Source organism: Dendrobium catenatum, unplaced genomic scaffold, assembly GCF_001605985.2.
Source record: "Dendrobium catenatum unplaced genomic scaffold, ASM160598v2 fragScaff_scaffold_1646, whole genome shotgun sequence".
Lineage (NCBI taxonomy): Eukaryota > Viridiplantae > Streptophyta > Magnoliopsida > Asparagales > Orchidaceae > Dendrobium > Dendrobium catenatum.
Window position 1 is genome coordinate 862,533 of NW_021320108.1, and position 6,628 is coordinate 869,160.

The window sequence follows — 6,628 nt, forward strand, 5'->3', positions numbered from 1 at the left end:
ATCAGAGCACAATAAAACACATGCTAATTTATTATAGAAATTAAAGCATAACTAATTTTCTTGATCTACTAATTTGGGAAGAATCATTTACTTCTTATTTGATTTGATCTTTGTAATGATTTGTTGATCCACTAATCACTAATTTATTAGTTTTCTAGTTTACCAATTTCAATTTTTTTAGTATTATATTTTACTAGCATCCATACCATACTATTATACTATTTTACTGATTTTATTGCTTATGTATATTATTATTTATTATTTCTTCATAGATTCATGATCATATTGACTGCTACTGTTATGAATTTATTGATGACATGCATATTATTCCTTTATAATGATTTGAGCTCAGTTGCAAGATTTAGTGATATGTTGGGCTATTTAACTCATTATATTTGGTTTAATTAATTTCAAGTCAGGGAAGGGGATCAAGAGTGTGAGACTAAGCAATTACTGGATCCTTCAAGTTATTATTATTATTTTGTTTAGTTATTCTTTTGTAGTTATGAGAAGATAGATTGTATGATGTAATTGTGTTACTCCTGCTTATTATATATAACTTTTGTAGTATGAAAACTATAATGATTTTTTTTTATCCATAGAATGATTTATACTGCTAGTTTATATTATTGATAAAAGAAATTAGATAGCTTTGGTTGTTGTTATTATTATTGAAAGGTAAAAGAAAGAAATCTTCCAAATTAATTTGTGCATGACAGTTAATTTGCATTTAATGTTTAATATTTTTCTACACATATATCTATGAATTATAGGGAAAAGAATGAAAGCCTAAGTGGTGGAGGAGAGTGAGTAAGATCATTTGCATAGCAGTTAACTCATTTGTAGACTTATGAATTATAGGTCAATGTTCATCAATGAAAAGTACAAAACATGAATACTAAAATTAGCGATAAAGGATATGTACTAAGTTGTTGGGAGTAAGAACAATAATAGCATATGTAGTTTATATGTAGGAAAATAATTAATAATTTAAATGTATATTGAGTTATGTTGATCATAATATTTTGAACCACCTACCCATAAATTGATTGGGTGTATAAAAAACTAAGTTTTTAAGCTAACAAATAACTTAATTTACTACATTAGTCACATTGTTACTCAAATTGAGTTAGGTCATAGCATACCTTATTTATAAGCCATAGGGTTGGGTTCTATTTTAAAAAATGACTTATTGATTCTTTTTGCCTTAATATTAGTTTCAATATATAAGACATGAATTATGTTGAGACCCACTTATACATATTCATTCTCATGAATCATCATCAAATGGCTAATGTTTATTATTTAACTCAAGTCAATAAATAGGATAAATAGTTGGTATCACATGTTCATTTTTTTAAATCTTGTATACACTATTATTCAATTGTTTGGATGTAATTTTAATGCAATTCATACAACATTACAAATCTTGCACATTAAGGATTGAATAGTTAAAAATGGTCATTTGATTGATTGAATCTATAAAATATGATAAAAAAATTAGTAATTCTAAATTCACTTTTTTATTTATGAAAATCATATCTTCAAGTATAAGTTATTTTAAGAGGATTTGTTGAGTTTAAAATCAATATTCATATCTATCTACATTTAACCAATTAAAGAATCTATCAAATTTTATGATTTTAAAATTTTAACTTCAAGCAAATAAATTGACACTAAATTTAATTTGTTAGGATTTATCTGATCAAGAATTATAGTAGTTGTAACTTTTTAACCAAATTAAATTTTACATTTTTAAGAGTTACTATACATTTTGTAAATTTGTGTTATGTTATATCTATCTTAAGTTTTGTTGTGATTATTCCTAATTGACTAAATTAATGTCAAGAGTGAATGGAAAAAAAAAAAGACAACTTATTGGTTATTAGTAAAGGAGAGATCCAAGTGCACTTTTACTAGTGAATAAGAATTGGGTTGAGCATTAGGCAAGAACATTTGAAATTGTGATGGATCAATTATTTGTCAAGTAATCATTGGTTTATTACTGGCTAATAGAATATATGCCAAACGTATAATATTGGGGCTCCTAGCATCTTGCTTGGCCTTGTCACCTCCATTCCTCAATTTCATCCTTCAATCTTCTTAATTTGCTTTATAAATTATAAAAGCTCATCCAAATAATTTAAAGGAAATATATTATTATCATTTTAAGGAGGTGTATTTAGAAATGAATAAACACTAACGTGAGATTTATTAAAAGGCAATATTTGATCAATTCAATTTAATTCACTTTTGAGTGAATAATAATCAATTAATCAATTCATCATAAAACTTTTAAAAAATCTTTATTAGGAATTAGGTTTACAAAGCTTAAATTCCCAATCTGGTATATAGTCAACAAAACTCACAAATTCATTAAGCAGTGAAAGGTGCTAATTACTTCACCTCAGTAATGCTTAATCAAACTATTAAAGCCTAATTATTTAATTTACATAAGAAATTAGTTCAAAATTAACAACATCAAAAATTTCTTAATTCAAGCTACCTTAGGATGATTGAACTCATTATTATCCATTTTATTTTTAAATTGATTAATAAAAAATTTAAGCTCAAATTGAGTTATTTTTTTAACAAATTTTCATTAATAAATCCAGGAAATAATATTTTTTAATTGCTTAACAAATCTTGAGTATATTGATCAGTGATTGTTAATCCATAAATGTTATTCATGCTTTTTAATCAAATAATGGTATGGTTTAATTATAAATTATGTGCCATTTATAATAGTTGTATAGATTTGTTAAATTTATTTAGTGTATTGCGTTAACTTTAATTTAATATATTTACAATAAAAAATGTAATTCATTGGAATGAAACATAATGTTTGTCCTAAATCTCTACAGCTTTATAAGAAAATACCCTATGGATAGTGAAAGATCCTGACCACCTGGACTTATATTTTCTTAAGGAATTATTTTTATTTAGCATTGAATAATATTTCCTCTTATCCAAGAGTGAATTATTCCATAAGAAGCTTACAATCATGCCTTCTTTTTGTTTGTTCCTTATAGATCCTAGTATTTTTATAAGCTTCACATCAAAACTTATTCAATGTATTAACAGCTTTTCTTCAACTTCTTTAAGATTAAAATTTAGTTCTTTTACAACCCAAAAATGCTTTATATTCTATTTCTAAAGATCACTACAAGCTTTTAAAAAGACAAAGAGATAGAGAAACATTCCAATAGATGTTTTAATGCATTTTGATAGGCCCATAATACACCATCCAATCTTTTAGCCTAATCTTTCCTATTAGAACTCATAGTTTTCTCTAAAATTATTTTAATATCCTTGTTACTAATTTTAGCTTGACCACTAGCTTGGAGATGAAAAGTTAATGCAATCCTATGTTGGATACCATATTTAGTGATCAATTCTTCCACTCTTTTATTATAGAAATGAAATCACCCATCACTGATTAAAACTACAGGAATTCTTAATCTAGAAAAAATATTTTTCCTTGAAAATTAAGCGCTACCTGAGCATCAGTTTTTGGGGTTTCCACTCCTTCAATCCTTTTGGATACATATTGAACAACAATTAAAATATATTAACATTGTGGATTGCATAAATGGACCCAAGAAATTAAATCCCCAAACATAAAAAAAAAAAAATCTACCTGCAATTCATAATTTAAAGGCATTTCATTTTTCTAAAGATATTGCCTACTCTTTGACATCAATCACACTTTTTAATGTGATCATTAGCATCTTTAAATAAAGTAGTCCAATAGAATCTTGATTGATGAATTTTAGAAACAATTCTAACTCAGCTAAAATATCCTCCAAAATTTGAGTCATGACATTCTCTAATTATAGGTTATATTTCTTTCTCAGTACACATCTCTTAATGATTTGTTACACCTTTAAAATAAGTATGGCTCATACCAAAAGAAAAATTTAGCATCATACAAAAATGTACATTTTTTGACTAGATGATAAGTCAAAAGGAATCACACCACTAATAATAAAATTCACAATGTAAGCATATTAAGATAATCCACTCATGCGAAAAGCAAATAACTGTTCATAAGAAAAACTAATTAATGTCATTCTTATGAGAGGCATGTTCTTCAAATACAAGTCTTGAGAGATGATCAACAATTTGGTTATCATTACCTTTCCTATCTAAGATTTCTACATCAAAGTTTTGTAACAAAAGTATCCACCTCACCAATCTAGGTTTGGTGCCTTTTTTATCATAAGATATTTGATTCCAAGTACAAGCACATGAAAAAAAGAAACCTATGAAAAACATGCAATTTCTATTGCACAAATAATATAAACATAATAATTTGAAAGAATATGAGTATTAAAAGTATGTGTGGCAAATGCCACTTATTATATAACCCAAGATATGTAGAAAGTAAATGTGGTCATGCTCCACTAACAACAACCTGGATTCAACTGCTATAAAAATGTTGCAAATCTTAAAAGAAGGCATTTTTGTTTTAATTTTCACATCTTTTCAACTTGGTTTTCTTCTTTAGGCTCCTTGTTTATTCATCTAATAGGATCTCCAAATGAAAAGAACTCTCTAGTAAATGATGTTTCTTTTCTCTTTGGATCCCTATTCTTTTGAGATATTGTCTTATTTTATAGATTTTTACAACTCTTATTTTTTACTAAATTGCATTTTAAAAGGATAAAGACTCAAAACTACCTACATGTTATTAAAGTGGTTTATATAATAATAATCTAGATGTGAGCAAAATTATTACTCATTTTTAGCAACCTGTAATCTTGGTCATGCTTTTATTTAGTTAAGGGGGGCTTAGCTTAGAAATTTAAGCACATACAAAAAATTAATTAGCTTTTAAGCTTAATGATTATTTAGCCCCCTTCTATTATAACCCCACATAAGCATGGTCACCTGTAGAAGATTATATTAGTAATGATAATCCAAATCAACCTAATCAATGAAATCTAAACATCCATCATAAATCACATCATAAGGGTAAAAACATACATATCACATTATAAGCATCATAATTTACATCAAAATTTTATAGCCAACATTCATTTATATATAAATCTACATCAATCCCCATCACAGAGAAAAGAACATGCAAAAGAATGATAGCTTAGCCTAAAACTTGAGTTGGTTTGCCTTGCAAATAATCTACAGTGTGTATGAGGTTGTATGGCTTGGATATGTTATAAGTTGGCTATAATTTAAAAAATTTTAAGGGTTGAATTCTGTTTATTGAAAGCTAAGAGAATTTTGTTGACCTTATTTTTCCTCAGACCCGGGCCTAGGGTAAACTTGGTTGACCAGGTCAACCTAGGTTGACCCAATTAGCCTAAATGGGTCTATTTAAGTTCTAATCCAATTCAAACATCACTTGGACTCAAACCCCCACCCCCTTGGACCTATTTGACTAGGTTGACCAGGTCAACCCAAGTCTTAAATAGGTCAAATTGACCTATTTAAGCCCATTTAATCCTATTTAATGCATTTAAAATCCTTCTTATTGCTCTATTCATTCAAATTCTGATCTAACCACCTTAAATCCCTCATAATTGACCTTAAATTGAATCTAGGCCGTTAATCATAGCTCTAATCTTTTAAATAGTCTCCTTAGGGTTTCTTTTGGATGGCTCTTATAATAACTCCTCCCTCAGAGCCTCTTGGCCGATGATTTTTTTGTGTAAGAGCTCTTTCCACTTCCTCCTAACTTCCCCAACTCAAATCCACCACCGAGACTTTGCTGGCGGAGAAATCTTTGACAAACCGAGGCCAAATATCTCCCACAATGTTTTTGGATCGATCTTGACGTTAGGAGCCAGGATCCTTCTATGAAATTATTCATGGACAAACTATAAATTCAGAGAATCCTTAAATGGGTCAAACCGTCCAAAAATCGCGGTGAAATTCTTAAATCTAGATTAGGACACTTAGGGTTAATTAGCATTGCATTAAGCGCTTTCATACTGCAAAAAGTATCCCCATGAATACTATTCTTGCATCAAGCCTGTGTTTCAAATTTTGTATGATTTGGTGCACCCGATCGAAAGAACAAGCCAAATTATTATTATAGGGTTCAGGTTCGCTCTCCTATTGTCATGGATGTGGTCTTGATTATTGATCTCGCAATCAATAGTCAAGATCACATCATTCTGTAGTTTGAATCAACTGCAACATTCGATCCCGCTGTTACGCTATCCATCCGATGCGATCTTGACCGTCGAATCAAATATGTGCTCGATCCGAAAGCATCCACATGGTGCTGACTAGGTTAAGTCGAAACTGCGTGGTCACGCAATCATGGGAAAATGATTGCACAACGGCACAATCATTATCAATGATTGAGCACTGTTGCCGCAGACCGTAGAGCCAATCATGGGATGCCATGTAGCCCACTGCCGATATTTTAATTAAAAAGATATTTTAAATATATTTTAAATGCTTTTTTTAACAGAAACTTTAAAAAAACCATAAAAAAATATTTATTTATCCAAAAAAATATATAATATATCAAGATTTTCAAAAAGTTTAACCTCTTTAATTTAAAATTAAAATTATTTTAAAAATATTTTATATTTTATGTTATCTATTTAAATTTATTTTGAAGTATTTAATTAATTTTTAAAGTATTATTTAAAAA